The sequence below is a fragment of the Ananas comosus genome, linkage group 1 (assembly GCF_001540865.1).
Source record: "Ananas comosus cultivar F153 linkage group 1, ASM154086v1, whole genome shotgun sequence".
Lineage (NCBI taxonomy): Eukaryota > Viridiplantae > Streptophyta > Magnoliopsida > Poales > Bromeliaceae > Ananas > Ananas comosus.
In genome coordinates, this window is record NC_033621.1 from 18,852,408 (window position 1) to 18,868,535 (window position 16,128).

The 16,128-nt window shown below is 34.2% G+C and overlaps 1 long non-coding RNA gene across 3 annotated transcripts; it reads right to left on the bottom strand.

Moving 5' to 3' along the window:
- Nucleotides 11,094-14,623, bottom strand: LOC109707469. Of its 3 annotated transcripts, XR_002215536.1 has the most exons (7): nt 14,578-14,623; nt 14,379-14,480; nt 14,046-14,143; nt 13,858-13,960; nt 13,663-13,786; nt 13,422-13,504; nt 11,094-11,322 (listed from the first exon to the last, which is right to left on the bottom strand). It is a non-coding gene; the product is annotated as an uncharacterized LOC109707469 (long non-coding RNA). The 3 variants fall into 3 exon arrangements; XR_002215537.1 differs by having other exon boundaries at nt 13,858-13,957; nt 14,379-14,604; XR_002215531.1 differs by having other exon boundaries at nt 14,379-14,603.

The window sequence follows — 16,128 nt, forward strand, 5'->3', positions numbered from 1 at the left end:
TTCCCGCAGCACTTGTTGTCCGGTTCGGTCCGAACTCGCCAACGATCACCAACCGCACGTCGATCCGTGACCTAGGATTTTCAAGGGCCCTTCTCTAACCTCCAATTAGAGAACAAAAGGGTTTAATTAGATCAAAACCCACATTAGCCCCAAAACCCCATTTCTAGTCCTAGCATGTAGGAATCCCCAATTAAGCCCAAATCTCATGGAGAAAACATGCTAGAAACACTCTAAGGGCTATTAGATTAGTCTCCTTATACTTTTTGATACTCTAGACCTTATAAGTATGAAGCTTAAGCGGTTGGATCGTTCCAAATTTTTTTGTACGGACTCCTGCTGTAGAGTCATTGGCCCCACTACTTTAAGTAGTTGCTCAACGCGTAGAGCCAAGTTAAATCCATATAATCCAAAGTAAAGAAAATACTTTCTTTCCAATCATAATAGTTGTACTCAGTAAGCATATGGATACGAGATATATCATTAAGAAATGTAGTAAAGGAACAAACTATAAGAACAAAAAAAATATAGAATTTTATCACTTATTATAAGATAATAATTTTTAGATTAGATAAATTCTACCTTGCTGTGGGTAGAGGCACTACGTATATAGAATTTATCTACTTTAATACTACGTTTAGTAGAAAACTAATTTCTAAACAACGAGATTTCTGTACCTGTGGACATAAGAAAAAAAAACTATCTGAAAATTTAATCTACTATCCTATTCCAGTCAAAATTCAGAGAATTAATATTTTATTTGACTGTAATAAATAGTCAAATTTTAATTCAATGTCAGTATATTCTTACGTATTCTTCATTATCTATAGGATGTTGTGGCTACTCTTAAGTAAAATGAAAATACAAATAATTTTATTTGACATTGAATGACTATTGAAATCAAACTAGGAATTCATATGAATTTTCGGATTAATTTAATTTAATTCAATATCATCTTATAAAAAATGCTGTAAGTGATCATATATTATGACTGAGATGCTATGGCTATTCCTAGACATAGTTAATCTCACATAAATTTTTATACGATATTGAATGACCCAAAATTCTATATTATTTCAAAACATGGCGAAAATAAAATAAGAGTAGAGAATAACAATTTTATGTGACTCAAAATTTATAAACTATATAAAGTTTATATACTTTACTCTAAATTTTTTATGATCACGTTATGTGTGTTTTGAACAATAGCATAAAAATTATATCACAAAAATTAATCTAAACACACAATTTTATAATCATAAATTAATAAACAAACGGGTAGTATAAAAATCATATATAGCAAAAACCAAACGTAATACATGTTTTTTATATATATAGACTTTCTCAAAAACAAGTCACATTATAAAATAATTATAAGCCAAAATTACATATAAATGTAAATATATATATATATATATATATGAGTTTGACTGGGCTACTATCGGTAGTAAACTGCGCGCTCGGTTTACTACCAATTTATTTTTGATGATAGAACTTCCAAATCGACGATCGGCACCGTTGAACGTGATCTAGACTATTTAAATTATCTAGAAATCAAATTTCATGATTTTTTGGCATCACTAACTGAACGATCAAAGGGTCACAAAATCTATAATTTTAATGGCCGATATGGTGCGTTTGCTCGTTTAACGGTATAGAAGAGTTCAAATTAACTAAATTTTTGTTAAAAAACTCTTTAAACTATTTAAAATAAGATCTAGACTCTAGATCTCAAATATAAAAATTGTATCATCACTTTTTGAAGGATATTAATTTCCAGCCATTCATTTTTCTGTTCACTTGATGGATAAAAGAACAATATCGAAAATGTGTAAAATTTGATTTTCAGATAGTTTAAATAGTTTAGATCATGTTTAACGGTGCCGATCATCAATTTGAAAGCTCTATCATCGAAAACAAATCAGTAGTAAACCGAGCCGTTTACTACCGATAGTATTCTAGTAAAACTCTCTCTCTCTCTCTCTATATATATATATATATATATATCTTAAATAACAATAATAATAATTTACTTTTTCTTTAGCCATTGGCCTGACATGTGGCTGCCCAATGCAGCCTCCATGGGCGGCAAGAAGCAGCCTTTCTTCTCTTTTTTTTTTCTTATTTTTTTGGTTGCCTTCGGTCGCTTACCCCGCACGTGGGCGTGCTCTCCGTAGGGCACACCAATGGCAGCCCCATTGGGCTGGCACGTGTAGCACCCCGATGGTGCTGGCTGCATTATGCCACCTTGGGGCTGTGTCCCGTAGCACCCCAAAGGGCGCTAAATAATGCGGCTGCTTGTAGATCGCCTAGCGCGGCAACACGCCAAACACCAGCTCGGTGGGGTCCGTAGACATAGCCGCTAATCTCTATTATTATTATTATTATCATTATTTTTGTTAATAAAAAGGAAATACAATAAAATTCGAAAGAAATAAAAATTCAGCAAAAAATACGGCTCTGCTACCACATATTAAACTTTATAAGAAATTAAAATCGTACATCTTGTCACGATTTCAATTTCTATACTCGGATTGTAGACTAGGGATGACAATGGGTACAGATACCCGAAATTTTATCCGAATCCGAATCCGAACGGAGCGAATTTATCTGATACTAAATGGATATGGTTTTGAATATGGATATCAAAAATACAAACCCGATGGATATGGATACAGATATGGATTTTTACTGTACTCGACCCGAACCCGATCCGAACCGAATTTATTTTACATTATATATAATATATATATAAATTTGATATTATTTTTGAATTTATATTTTAAAAATTTAAATTTAATATAATATAGTTTGAAATATTGAAAAGAGAAATAATTGTTTCAAGTTTGGATTTTCAGGTTCGGGTTCGGGTTTGGGCTTGGATTTCGAATTTTTGGTCGGGTTCGGGTTTGGATATGGCTCTTTAAAATCTGCTGGGTTCGGGTTCGGGTTCAGGTTTGGGTTCGGGTTTGGTTTTCGGATTTGGAGTCGGGTTCGGGTTTGGATTTTTGAAAATCCGTCCCGAATCTGACCCGTTCACCTTCCTATTGTAGACGGTGATTCTTCCTCATGATTCGTCCTCGTTCATAATATGCAAAAGAGCGGAATGTTTCAAGTCTAATTCCCTTATCCCCTGAAATGAAGCCGACACAGCAATTAGGATTAGGATAAGACCGAGACTCGATCTAGTATGTTAAATATTTATATATAACTTGATGTAAGGATATTAAATCATATCTATCTAGCAAGAATATGTCCAGATATATTCTAACCGTTAGATCTACCGCATCTTTATGACTCAACTTGAATAGATCGACTGTATCTTTATAGATAGTTTTGAATAAATCATATATGCCATATCTAACAGTATAAACATAGTAATAAAAAGGTCTAAATACTATTCAAAGTATTCTAGTCCAATTATATATATATATATATAGTACGTCTTCTATACTTTTGAAAGTATGGAGGCCTCCGTGTTTGTTGATTTCGATGATGGAGCATCCGATTCGGCAATCAGCTCCGTTAACATGATCTACGCTATTATAACTATTTAGAAACTAAATTTCATAATTTTTCGACATTATTTACCAAGTGATCAAAGAGTCTCAAAAATGACTATTTTAACGGCCGATGTGGCACACTCGAAAGTTTAATGGTGTAGAGAATCCAAATTACGTTAAACTTTAATATAAAATTCTACTTAACATCAAAAGCAAGAATAATACTTTCAATTTGAAATTTGAATCTTTTATTATTATTTTTTGTGAGATTTTTATTTTGAGCTGTTCATTTTGAGCCTACTCGTTCACTAGGCGAATAGTAGACTGTCTCTATCTATATAAATATATATATATAATTATATATAGAGAAGAGCAGCTGGCGGTCGAGTCTGAGAGGAGAGTGAGATGAGAGACGGGAGATGAGAGTCGGCACTCTACCATCAGGGTGCAATGATGCGAGCGCTGCAGCTCGCTGAGTGTTCGGCTCGTAATATTCGACCGTCGAGTGGCCGATCTTAATTTCAAGCAGAGCTTGAGCACTAATATTGAGGTCGAAATTCATTCAGCGAGCTTGAACATATTAACTTGGCGTACACTCGATTAGCTCGGAAGCTGAATATAATATTATATATTATATAATATCTAACTAATATAATATCTTATGATCTAACGGCACAAAATTCGATAGTACCAAGCATTTAGTATTATCAATAATATATATATAGTCCGGCTGCTATACTATCTATACTATCTATAGTGCTAAGCGCTTTGTACTATTGAGTTTTTTGCCGTTAGATCTGGCTATATATATATATAGAGAGAGTCCGGCTATTATACTATCGATATTACCAAGTATTTGATACTATCGAGTTTTCTGCTGTTAGATCTATCCCTTTAGCCATTTTCATCCGTTAGATTATAATATTCAACTAGCCACCCACTCAACCCTAGGGGGCTACTATCATCCTAACCGCACATCCTTTCATCCAAGGGCCGAAAACCTAATAGCAAGCGGTTTGTGCTATTACTAGTAGAGTAGCCTAATTCTATATATATATGTTCGGGCTACTATACTCTTATAAGTATAAACCCCTTTATACTTATAAATTTTCAGCCGTTGGATGTGTGATTAGATTGATAGTGGTCCCCTAAGATTGAGTGGGTGGTTCGTTTAATAGTATGATTTAACGGATGAAAATGGTTAAAAGAATAGATCTAACGGTCGAAAACTTATGAGTATAAATGAGTTTATACTAATAAAAGTATATATAGTAGCCAAACTCTATATATGTATATAATTATATATAATATATATTTTAATTATATAAAATAATATATATTATGTATTTTAATTATATGTATATAGAATTTAGGTTATTGGGCCCACAAAACCAAACCAGCAAAATCCTACTCTAATTGCTCTCTTTATCTCTTTTTCACTTCATCGCAGAGTCGCTTTTCCTAATTTTTTTAGTATTATAATATCGTATTTTATGCATTTATTTTATATGTTAAACTATTAGATATATTTTATATTAAATTTTAGATAATATTTTATAAAAATTAAAGTATAGATTGCATGATGTTAAGAATTTCAAGCAGCTCGTTTTGGGCTCGAGCTCGCTCGACTCGAAGTTAGGCTCGCTCGAGCTCAGCTCGAATTAATTTCAAGCCAAGCTTGAGTCTAAATTTAGGCTCGAAATTAATTTCAAGCCAAGCTTGAGCTGAGGTAAGCTCGCTCGAGCTCGGCTCGTTTCCACCCCTACACGAACAGACATTAAAGTCTTTCGGTATATTATGATCGCCCTTCCTGACCATTTAGCCCTCCTTTCGCAGTAGTTGATGGAGAATCATTGAGCAAGGCAAGGACCTGTTGGACGCCCGAATCAAGGAATCGGGCATCCAAAACATAGGATTTTGGCTGAAAATGACATTTTTTATAATTTTCTGGACTTTAAGGACTTGTAGCATATAAATAGGAGCTGAGAGGTTGGTTCCCTATCTAGCACACATAGGAAGAAAGAAGGAGAGAGTGTCATGCCCTGAACCTTTATGGAAAGTATTTTCAAAACATCCATTCGTTTTGAAAATAGAGTCTTGCAGAGAAGTGTATAATTTTTCTTAAACCTTGCCTGAGAAGTGCGTAGACCCGCCACATACACAAAGTTTCCTCTGTCCACGTGGACAGTCTTTTCTGTACATGCATGGTGTAGGAGCACAGATACACAAAAAAGGAATCAACAATAGATACAATTATTACAAACTACAATCAGGAATTCACTAAACCACTACAATAAGAAAACCCAACATCACAACTAAACTGAAACCACAATACTGGAACACAAAAATATCCACATGATATCAATATAACGAATAAGAGTAAATCTAGGACTAACAACAAGGTCCACAATGCAAGATATCTAGGTGCTAACTAACACATCCTCACACCGCACCGTGACCCACACTATCAGCGGTATCTATAAAAACAGTGGGGTAAGAAACATATAAATATGTTTTCCAGTTGGGGAAACTAGCCGACGAGGGCAAAGTGCACTCACTGGCCAACGAAGGAGTACGATAAGCGAATAACTATGGATATGAAGTAATCAACTACAGTAGCAAAACACGTAGATAGATAACTATCATGAAGTAAGAAACATTGTAATAACACTATGATAAACACAAATCAAGATACTAAACATGATGGAATCAATCAACTGTAGTAGCAAGATAATAAATGAATACTATCAAGAATAAACAATCCAAGAGATACCGCTACTTTAATGAAAGTCATATATATATGAAAGAGGAACACCAACTACAGTAGCAAGATAATACATATGGAATATCATACGTAGCTATACAAAGGATGCCGCTATTGTAAACCAAATACCTACCAGAATTCCATGCACGACTCAAATAAAGATACTATACATCAACCGAACATATGAACAATCCAAGGTATACCCAATCACCATGACATGTCATAAAGACTCGGCCTAAGCTCGCCCACTAGGTCGCAAGACCAATCAATAAATACTACTCTGGAGGGACACAACTACCTGCACCCAAAGTCATTAACCTTGTCTAAGCGAGGTTTACATCAAATCTAGGAGTGAAGCACTCAGGGTGGCGAACCCTGTCTAAGAGACAACACCTCCCTCCCACTAGGCTGGCAACTGAAGAATCCCAGTGTTGTGAACCCTGACTAAGATCTATAGTACCGTCACAAACTATAGTCATGTGTANCTAAAATTACCGACACTTTTAAAAAGTGTTGCTATATGTGGGGTCGCTAGGTATATAGTGACAGTTAAAGCGTGTCGCTATAACCTAAAAGAGTGCTGCTAATTTACCAACAATTTATTTAAGCATTTAGCAATCGCCGAAACTCTATCTCGTGGGCTGCGGTGGCGGAGGAGAACGACAGGAATGGCTCTTCGTCTAGAATTTCAGTGGATTGAGTGAAGAGAGAAGAAAATATGGTAATTGATTTTTTTTTTTTTTCTTTTCTGTTTGTAATCGGGCCAAATGGACTGGGTGTAGTGGGTTGAATAGAGTAATCTTTTATTTTTGATTGGATTGGGCTTTATATTTAGGCATTAGTAGATATTTTTTAAATTTTAGCATAAATGGGACACTTACTCAAAAGTGTCCCAAACATGTATCCCTATAACCTAATTCTGTTGTAGTGTATATATATAATTTTAATACAAAAACGCTTACACATAAGCTCCAGTAAAAGGTAAATATACTTCTTATTAGTAATCAAATGGTTGTGACAATCAAAAATGGATCAGAAAAGTTACCAGTTCAAAGTTTGCTGGTAGACAGGTGGTTCTACTTGCTGATTGGATTCCTAATGCATGTCTTCATGCGTCATAATATATACGAAGGATCTATTTCTTTTTGAATTAACGTCCAATTGAAGATCAAGAGTGAAAACAAAAGAAAAAAAAAATACAGAAGAAAACAAAATGAAAAAGAAAGAAAGAATGAAAAACGGCGTCTCTGATCAAAGCAAGCTAGAATGATAATAATTTACTGGTCCATCATTGAACCACCTGCTCGATCGATTTAACATGATTTTTATCCCTTTTGTGGATATCAATTCTACGATTTTATCAATTAATTGACCTGCACCTTATTCGGCACTGATTCACGATTCAACCGGTTCGATCGATCAGTTCAAAGTTCAAACCAGTTATAAGACACTGGTGGTAGTTTGGCCATTCCGTCCATGCATGGCATTGGCCAATTAAAAGCGCAACGCCGTTCCTATCAAATGATGCACTGCTGAGAACATTCAAAAATCCCAGCACAGCTACCATCCACAAGGCAATCTGAGTGTTTCGCAGAGCCAAATCTGGTTGGGCACTTAGGGGTGGGGGCCCATGGGCGCTTGGAATGGCAAGGGCTGCGACGCGCAAAAGGACGGGCCGATTCACGTGGGCTTGGCACGAAGTGGACCCAAGAAGGTGGGGGCATCAACGTGCACCCATAAATAGGACAACTTAAATGGCCCTTTAGGAAGAAGGTGAAGGAAGAGAATGGGAGGGAGAGGAGAGTATGGGTGATGGAGCTCATTGGCCACATCATATATATGCATTGCCCCGATGATGTTTGCACTCTTGTTGTTTTCCTCCCTGTGTTCAAATTAGTAGGGTTAGAGATAGACATGACAAAAGGACTAGTTGGACGCGGATCATTATACCCACGGATTATGCAGATGCGGGTAAACTTTACCTATAAATTTTTGAGTATTCATCATTCTTATCCATACCTGTTAGCGGTTGGGTGGACAGGTACACGGGTTACTCACAAGGTAATCTTTTTTATTTATCCTTATATTTGTATATTTTCCTAACACAAATAATATATATAAATATATAGAATTGGGCTGGAATATTATTGATAGCAAAAACTCTTTTTATTATCAATGTTTTTAACCCTTTGATGAGAAATTCTTGAGTTAGGATGATATTAGCCTCTTAGGGTTGAGTGGTCTCCACTGGGTTATAATATTTAATCAAATGATTAGAAATGATGAAATGAGTTGATTCAAAGGATAAAAAAACTTGAGAGCAAAAATGACCATTTGCTATCAATAGTATTCTAGCTCAACTCTCTCTCTCTCTCTCTCTCTCTATGTATATACAGTCAGGCTATGGTGGTTGTAAAAGCACCAAGCACTTGGTGCATTTAACTTTTCCACCGTTAGATTACCCTTTTGATTATTTTCACTCGTTAGATTATACTATTCAACCAACCACTCACTTAACCCGAGGGGACCACTATTATCCTAACCGCACATCTCTTAATCCAAGGGCTACAAACCTACAAGTACCAATGACTTTATAGTTTTAAAAGCATAGGAGCTCAATGATATATATATATATATATATATATATATATATATATATATATATATAGAGAGAGAGAGAGAGAAGAGGAGAAAGAGTGAGAAGAGAGGAGAGAGCGAGCTAGTCTTCTATACTATCTATAGTACCGGCGGCTCCGGTACTATAGTCTCGTTTTCGATCTTCGTATGTTCAAATTCAAGATCCACACATCGTTAAACTGATTAGGTATTTAAAGTTTTTATAAATAAATTTTATATTTTTTTACATAGTTTACTTTATGATCAAACATTTCAAATTGTCAATTTCAGTAGCTATATGCGATGTTGGAGTTAACGTTGTTAGAAGAATGTAAATTTCTTTCAAATTTTATAGAAATACTATTTAACTATCTAAATTAAGGTTAAATTCTTTGACTTTGAATTTAAAAGTCCTATGCTCAATTTTAAGATTATTCAATTTCACTGTCCATTTTGACATAATTTATTACTAAGTAAACGATGTCGAAAAAACTAAGTTTTATTCCTAACAACTTCAATATACCCTAGATCATATTTAACGGTGTGGATTGTTAATTTAATACCTAAGATCAAAAACAAGATATAATACCGGAGCTCCGGTATATAGATAGTATAGTAGCTAATTTCTATATATATATATATATATATATATATAGAGAGAGAGAGAGAGAGAGAGAGAGTCCGGCTATGGTGCTTGTAAAAGTACCAAGTATTTGGTGCTTGTAAATTTTTTACTGTTAGATCTACACCTTTGATCATTTTCACCCGTTAGATTATACTATTCAACCAACCACCGACTTTAGGAGAGGTACCGGTCACCAGTTACCTCAAAAAAGGGTATTTTTGTCTTTTAATACATGAGTAATTTAGTCATTTTATCTCTATTATATTATCAAAATTTTTATTCTCTCTTTATTTCTTTTTTCTCTCTCTATCTTTCCTCTCATATTTGGTATTTCATGTAAGAAAATTTTCAAATTATTTGACAACAAGAACGTGAGATTATTTTGTGAATCAACTATGGATTTTTTCTATATCCATCTTGAATCCAACTTGAATCATACATAAAGTTTAATATTACATTCAAATTTATATTTTAAAATTTTAAATTTAATATAAAATATTTTGAAATATGGTAAAAAGAAATAATTATTTCGGGTTCCAGTCTTCCGGTTTGGAATTGATTTTGGGTTTCGAAAAATTGGTTAGTTTCGGGTTAGATATGGATTTTTGAAATCCGTCGAGTTAGGAAATAGATTTTGCGATTGTTAGTCGGGTTCGAATTCAAATTTCTAACCTTTTTTTTTTCTGAATAGAAATCCTAATTTTTTTAATTTTTATGTTTAAAATTATGTTTAAAATATTTATTAGCTCTAACAGTTAAAATACTATTCTGTTTAAAACGTTTATTATCATTAACGATTCCGGATTGTTCTTAATCTTATTCAGTTTAAAGGGTTGAAATCAGATCTTTGATAGAATAGTTTAAAGTCTGATCAGTCGAATCAATCAGTTCAATATGGTTTTTAAATCATTGATACTAATTTAATTAAAATGAATAATAAAAGTTATGAAGCTAATTATAAACCAAAAGGTATATAACAACTAAAATTTAAAAAATCAACTAAAAATTAAAAAATTTTAAAGATAAGAGTCAAAATCAATTTAATAAATCAAATTAATTAGACTGATCAAATTGATAAAATATACAAATAGTCTAGATTTGATCAATATAAATTTATTTAATTTATCACCATTTCTAATTTTGTTTACTCTAGTAAAACTCTATGGTAGAGATTTATTATAAGTTTAAAATTTAAATTATACAGTTTAAATTTATTTATTGGTAAGTTTAAATTGCACTACACTATTTAAATTTATTGGAGGTTTCTATTTTCTTTTTAGGTTCTAAACTTCAAATTTTATTTGTTTTCAATTTATATTTTAAATTACAATACATTATCTGATTAGTTTAAAAGATTAATTTTTTACTATTAAAATTTGAATTAATTTTGTCCATACAATTCTATTCTAAGAATAAATTTGAATTATACCCTATATTTCTAATTAATTATCCACATTAAATTTTTTAAATAGTGATAATGTCATGCCCTGGACTTCAGCAGAAGCTCACCAGTCACGTGCACAGACCCGCCGTGTACACCACAACCTCAAGTATACACCAGGCGTCTATAATCCACATAGTAAAAGCATTCGATTCCAATCAGGTAATCAGAGCACAACTTAAAAATATAGTAAACTTATACAACCCAAAACCTTATTACAATTTAAAAGTAAAGAACATTTTACATAATTCCAGAATACATCACTGAGCTAAACCAAATTAAACCAATAGAGGTTCATCTATTTAACATCGAGAAGGATCTATTTAACCGTTGACCCCTTGCCAAGAATCCCTAGCCTTTCCCGTCATGGAAGGCTCTGTAAAAACAACAACAAAGAGTGCATGAGAACTATTAAACAATAGTTCCCAGTAGGTAAGCCGCCGAGAGTGGCGAAGTATACCACTAGGTCAACTGAGGCATAAGTATATAGCGATAAGTAAACAAAGTAGATGAAATAATAACAGAAATACTTAATTATACTATGCCTCCACAAGATATGTTTTCTAATATATCCCATACACTGATTATTATGCATGTAAATTATGCCAATTATTACTTTAATCTTATATATGTCATGCTGAACATTATCTTTACAGCTAAATTAGCTAATGACATTAGGTGGTTAATCTCCTACACTAACAGAAGTGTAAATACATATATAATGTCACTATGTCACTGTTGAACAGGAATGCTAATCTCCTAGTGTGTTCATTGCTAGGTACGCTCAACTAACGACATAAAGTATTCATACTACAATGTCTATCTGACGTTAAAACCACTTTTGTTAACCCAATTAATCATTGACTTACACATAGTAAAGTTGTAAGGACTGAGATTTTTGCAGTATAGCTAAACTCTCAGTTGATGATGTTTTTGTGTGTAATTTAATTACAAAAGCACTCGTCAAGTTTCGGGCGAAAACGAGTTAAAACGAAAATTCTACGCGATTTCCAAGTTTCACTTAAAGTGAATAGTAACTCGATTTTTCGGAGAAGCCGCGGTGAGAAGTTGGCTTCTGGCTCGTACCGGACTCTGTTCATAGCAGTCCAATAGCTCGTTTCGACCGGGTCAGCTATTCTGGAACTAATGACGCTGACGGATTTTGAGTTTGACGCACGGATTTTGAGAAAATCCAAAAATACATGTTTTATATGTATTTATGTGNAAAAAAAAAAAAAAAATGGCACGCTTTCCGCAACTCTGTTTTCAAAAGGCTTTTAAAATCGGCCCCGGGGCGTGACAAAAGTCTTAGCCGCGCCGTGCCTAATGGCCCTGTGGAAGTCAACATTACCCACAACAATCCACTTCAGCGCTCAAATTTGTACATAAGCGAGAATCTGTCGCTAAGCCACTCCGGAGCGCTGGCTTGGGGGGCGCGACCCCCACAAGCATGTGTGAAAGAGCACAATGGCATGCAAGCTGTAATCCATAGCACAAGTATCACGATTTCATCATGTCTCAAACATGAAATCTCAACTCGACACAAGGTCGACACTGTAGTACCAAATCATAAGTCACTATCAACTACTTGGTGTCCTATTACCATCAATAGCTAGGATGACTTAATAAGTTCAAGCTTTACATCATAATGGTGATTCTATCAGGCTGTACCTGGACACTCACCCATAGTTCTCTCACTATTCCTTATATATAAGGAAAGTGGTTTACTAAGGTCATATCTAATGACTCGTGGCACATATCCTACAGTTCAATATAAACCTTCACTAATTGGAGTAAACAATTACTATGCCATTATTTCTACTTGACTATACAAGTATGTTATTATATCCAAATCTAGTTATTTACCAGATCATTATCACTATGCCCAATTCTAGTTACTTAACTAGATTATTCACAAGAACATGGAGTTCAATTTAGCTTTATCATGTAAAAGCGAGGATTAACTAGTTAATATAAATAAGTCAAATCTCTTATAACATACTCTTCACATGATCTTTATACTATTCGTTCCACACTATGAATGTATACTTATGTAACCTCATCCTACCTGATATACTTGAAGTTCAGTCATCAAGTTACAACATGGGATTGCATGAATAACTCTGCGGCCAAAACCCATTATCTCACATTCACTTATATACATATCTCCAACTAAGTATCATGTTCATGGCTTTCTCAATGCACTAATAAGTGATGTTATCTCTTACTTGTCTACACAAGTATTTTAATATCATGTAATGCGTGCTAGCCTACCAGGAATCTCTAGACACAAAGCAATTTTCATAATTTATCCCTTCTATTCAGAGGTTGACAGTTATCCAATATGTGATGCAGATTTATACATGCTCAATTCATTCAAATATACATATATTCACATGAATATGTAATAAATTCATTTGACAATGTCAAGAAGACATAAAGGGAATTCACCCATTTCGGTGAGGTCAGACCCACCTACTAGTCGACGACTCTTAGTCACTTGCAACTACAGGAATTTGGAGTCTCCAAGTCCTCTAGGTTTAGATTAAAACTCAACCCTGCATCAATTCAAGAGAAAGTACTTTCAGATCCACTCAATTTAGCTTTAAAAGGTCTCAATATTCAGCTCAAGGTGGTCTCAAAATCTGGTGCGAACTCCTTGTAAAAACTGCATTGTAGCTAATACCAAAACATCTAAATTTAGAGAGATTCTCACCTTGTACAATGCTATAGCTTAAATCCCTGTTTCGGTTTAGGTTAAAGCACCAAGTTTAACCTTCGAAAGCTCCTAAAAATCAGCTGAGATTACTTCAACAATCTGTCGCAAACCTGCTGCGAACCTGCAGTGAACTAGCTTCAAAAACAGCATTATTACACTTACATAACCACTCCGTATAGGTTAAAACCTCACCCAGGTTTAGTCTAGAGCTCAATCTCCATTCCACGTAAGTTGGGGCATCCCAAATCAGCTCTCGATTGCCCCTATATTCAGCTCAAAGTGATAATTAAAGCTGCTGAAAACAGATCCCAGAAACAGCATCATTACTTCCTCGGACATCTAATATAGCTTCAATATAAGGCAATTAGTGAATTAATTACCTTCTTAAAATCCTAATCCAGCTTACTCCTGGATTAAAATCGATAGTCACAGCCCAAGATACTCATTCTACGGCCTTTGTAAACTTTCCTCAACTCAGCTGGCAATAAGAACAAGGAATAAGATCAAATCCTCTGTTACGGCTTTAAACTAGAGAGAGAACTTAACAAATCATCTTATATAGCTCCAACTCAAGTTGAAGCACATTAAATCCAATCCACAAAATTCCCAGAACTCAGCTAAAAGAGTTTCATAACCCTGCTGTGAGCTAGCTTTAAAAATATCACTAATTCCACTACTATTTCCTCAAACTAGAGAATAGTTAGTTTGCTCACCATTCGAAGCTTAACCCCAGCACATTCCTGAATTAGGGTTAAAGTTAAAGACCACCAAAAATTCCCTTTCACCTCATCCGCAGCTCCCTCCCAGCTCACCACCTCAGCCAACATGAAGAGGAGAAGAGAAAGGAGTTAATTCCATTAACTTCTACTCAAAAATGGAGAGAAGTTTTAGAGAGAGAAAGAGAGAGCTTACCCTATGTTCCCCAGAGCCAAAATGGATGAGGACCAGCTGAGGAAGTCGAGCTGGGCTTAAAAGGGATAAGCTCAAAGCCAAATTACCAAAAAAACCCCATATCCACGCAGCTGCTACATTGTGTACCGGTACACCATCAAGTTTGTACCGGTACACAATAGAAATTTCTGGAATTTGAATTTTCAAGGCACTTTTGATCTTTTGGCGGTTCAATCACTCCTTTAACTTGTCAAAAATCTTTCTACCACTCTTTAAAAGATGTAGGTTAACTCCAAATACCCATCCCACTCTCAAGCTTCGCACTTGACCAAGTTCAAAGTACTACATTTGAAAATTGCATTCACAATGTACTTTTCCACTTCCGGTTACTTGCTTACTTCAGTAATTTGTCGAAAACCTCTCAACACTCCTTCAAAGTTGTAGGATAGTTCCAATTACTATTCTAACACTCGAACATCGAATTTGCCAAAGTTCAGTGTACTACAGATAAAGAATTAATATCTAAATTAGAAAAATTCTTAAATATTTTTAAACATATTAAATATGTTGAAAATTTAAATATTTTGCCCACAATCAATTTTTTAAAATTAGTAATACAAAATTAATGTCTAAGATGAATTCATAATTTTGTTAAACATATAAAATATGTTAAATTTAAATATTTACCAACATTACAAATTTTTTTGAATAATGCTACAAAATTAATGTCTAAAGTAGAACAATTCTAAATTTTTTTTAACATATTAAATACATTTAATTTATAATTTTTTTACCTTTATTCAAATATTTTTAAAATAAGTGATACAAAATTAATGTCTAAACTTTAAGAATTTAAAAATTTTCTTAAACATATTAAGTATGTTGAATTAAAATATTTATCAACATTACAAATTTTTTAAATAGCAATACAAAATTCCACTAACTTAAATTTCAATTTTTTAATTTTAAATATATAATATTTAATATTTAAATTCAATGTACTTAGAAATAGAACTATTTCTAAAATTCTTATAATTTAAATTAATCGGTATATTCCCTAGCATTGTTACCCCTAATTGGTAGGGTATCCTCAAGTTAGAGGATTGGATCATACTCACATTATGTCTGTCAGCTTGGCGGTGGTTGCTCCACCCAAGCATTAGTTTCCGGAGTACTTCAGATAGGTTAACGTAGCTACCCAGCAGACGATCCCGAGTGAGCGTAGCGTGGAGTCTCCTCACCTGTGGGATTGGGTCGTGAGTCGAGGCTCAACCTTCGGGTTAACCAGAACGATTGGATATAAATCGTGGACAGTATGCATCATGAGCATAGTAGTTGCTAGTACATGTTTATTGTACCTGTTTATTGTATCATATTGCTAATTAAGGCATAGTAGCATGCTAAATGTTTGTTATATTGCTAACCCTTCTACTTATACCTGCTTAGACCTAGTGGAAAATCGGCGGGTCGGCGGCGGAACCCACTGGAAACTTTTGTTAGTTCTCATCCCACTTTGTTGTAAGGCCTAGCACGAGCGGAGCGGTCGAGGATTGCGGTAAGGGCATAGCGCTC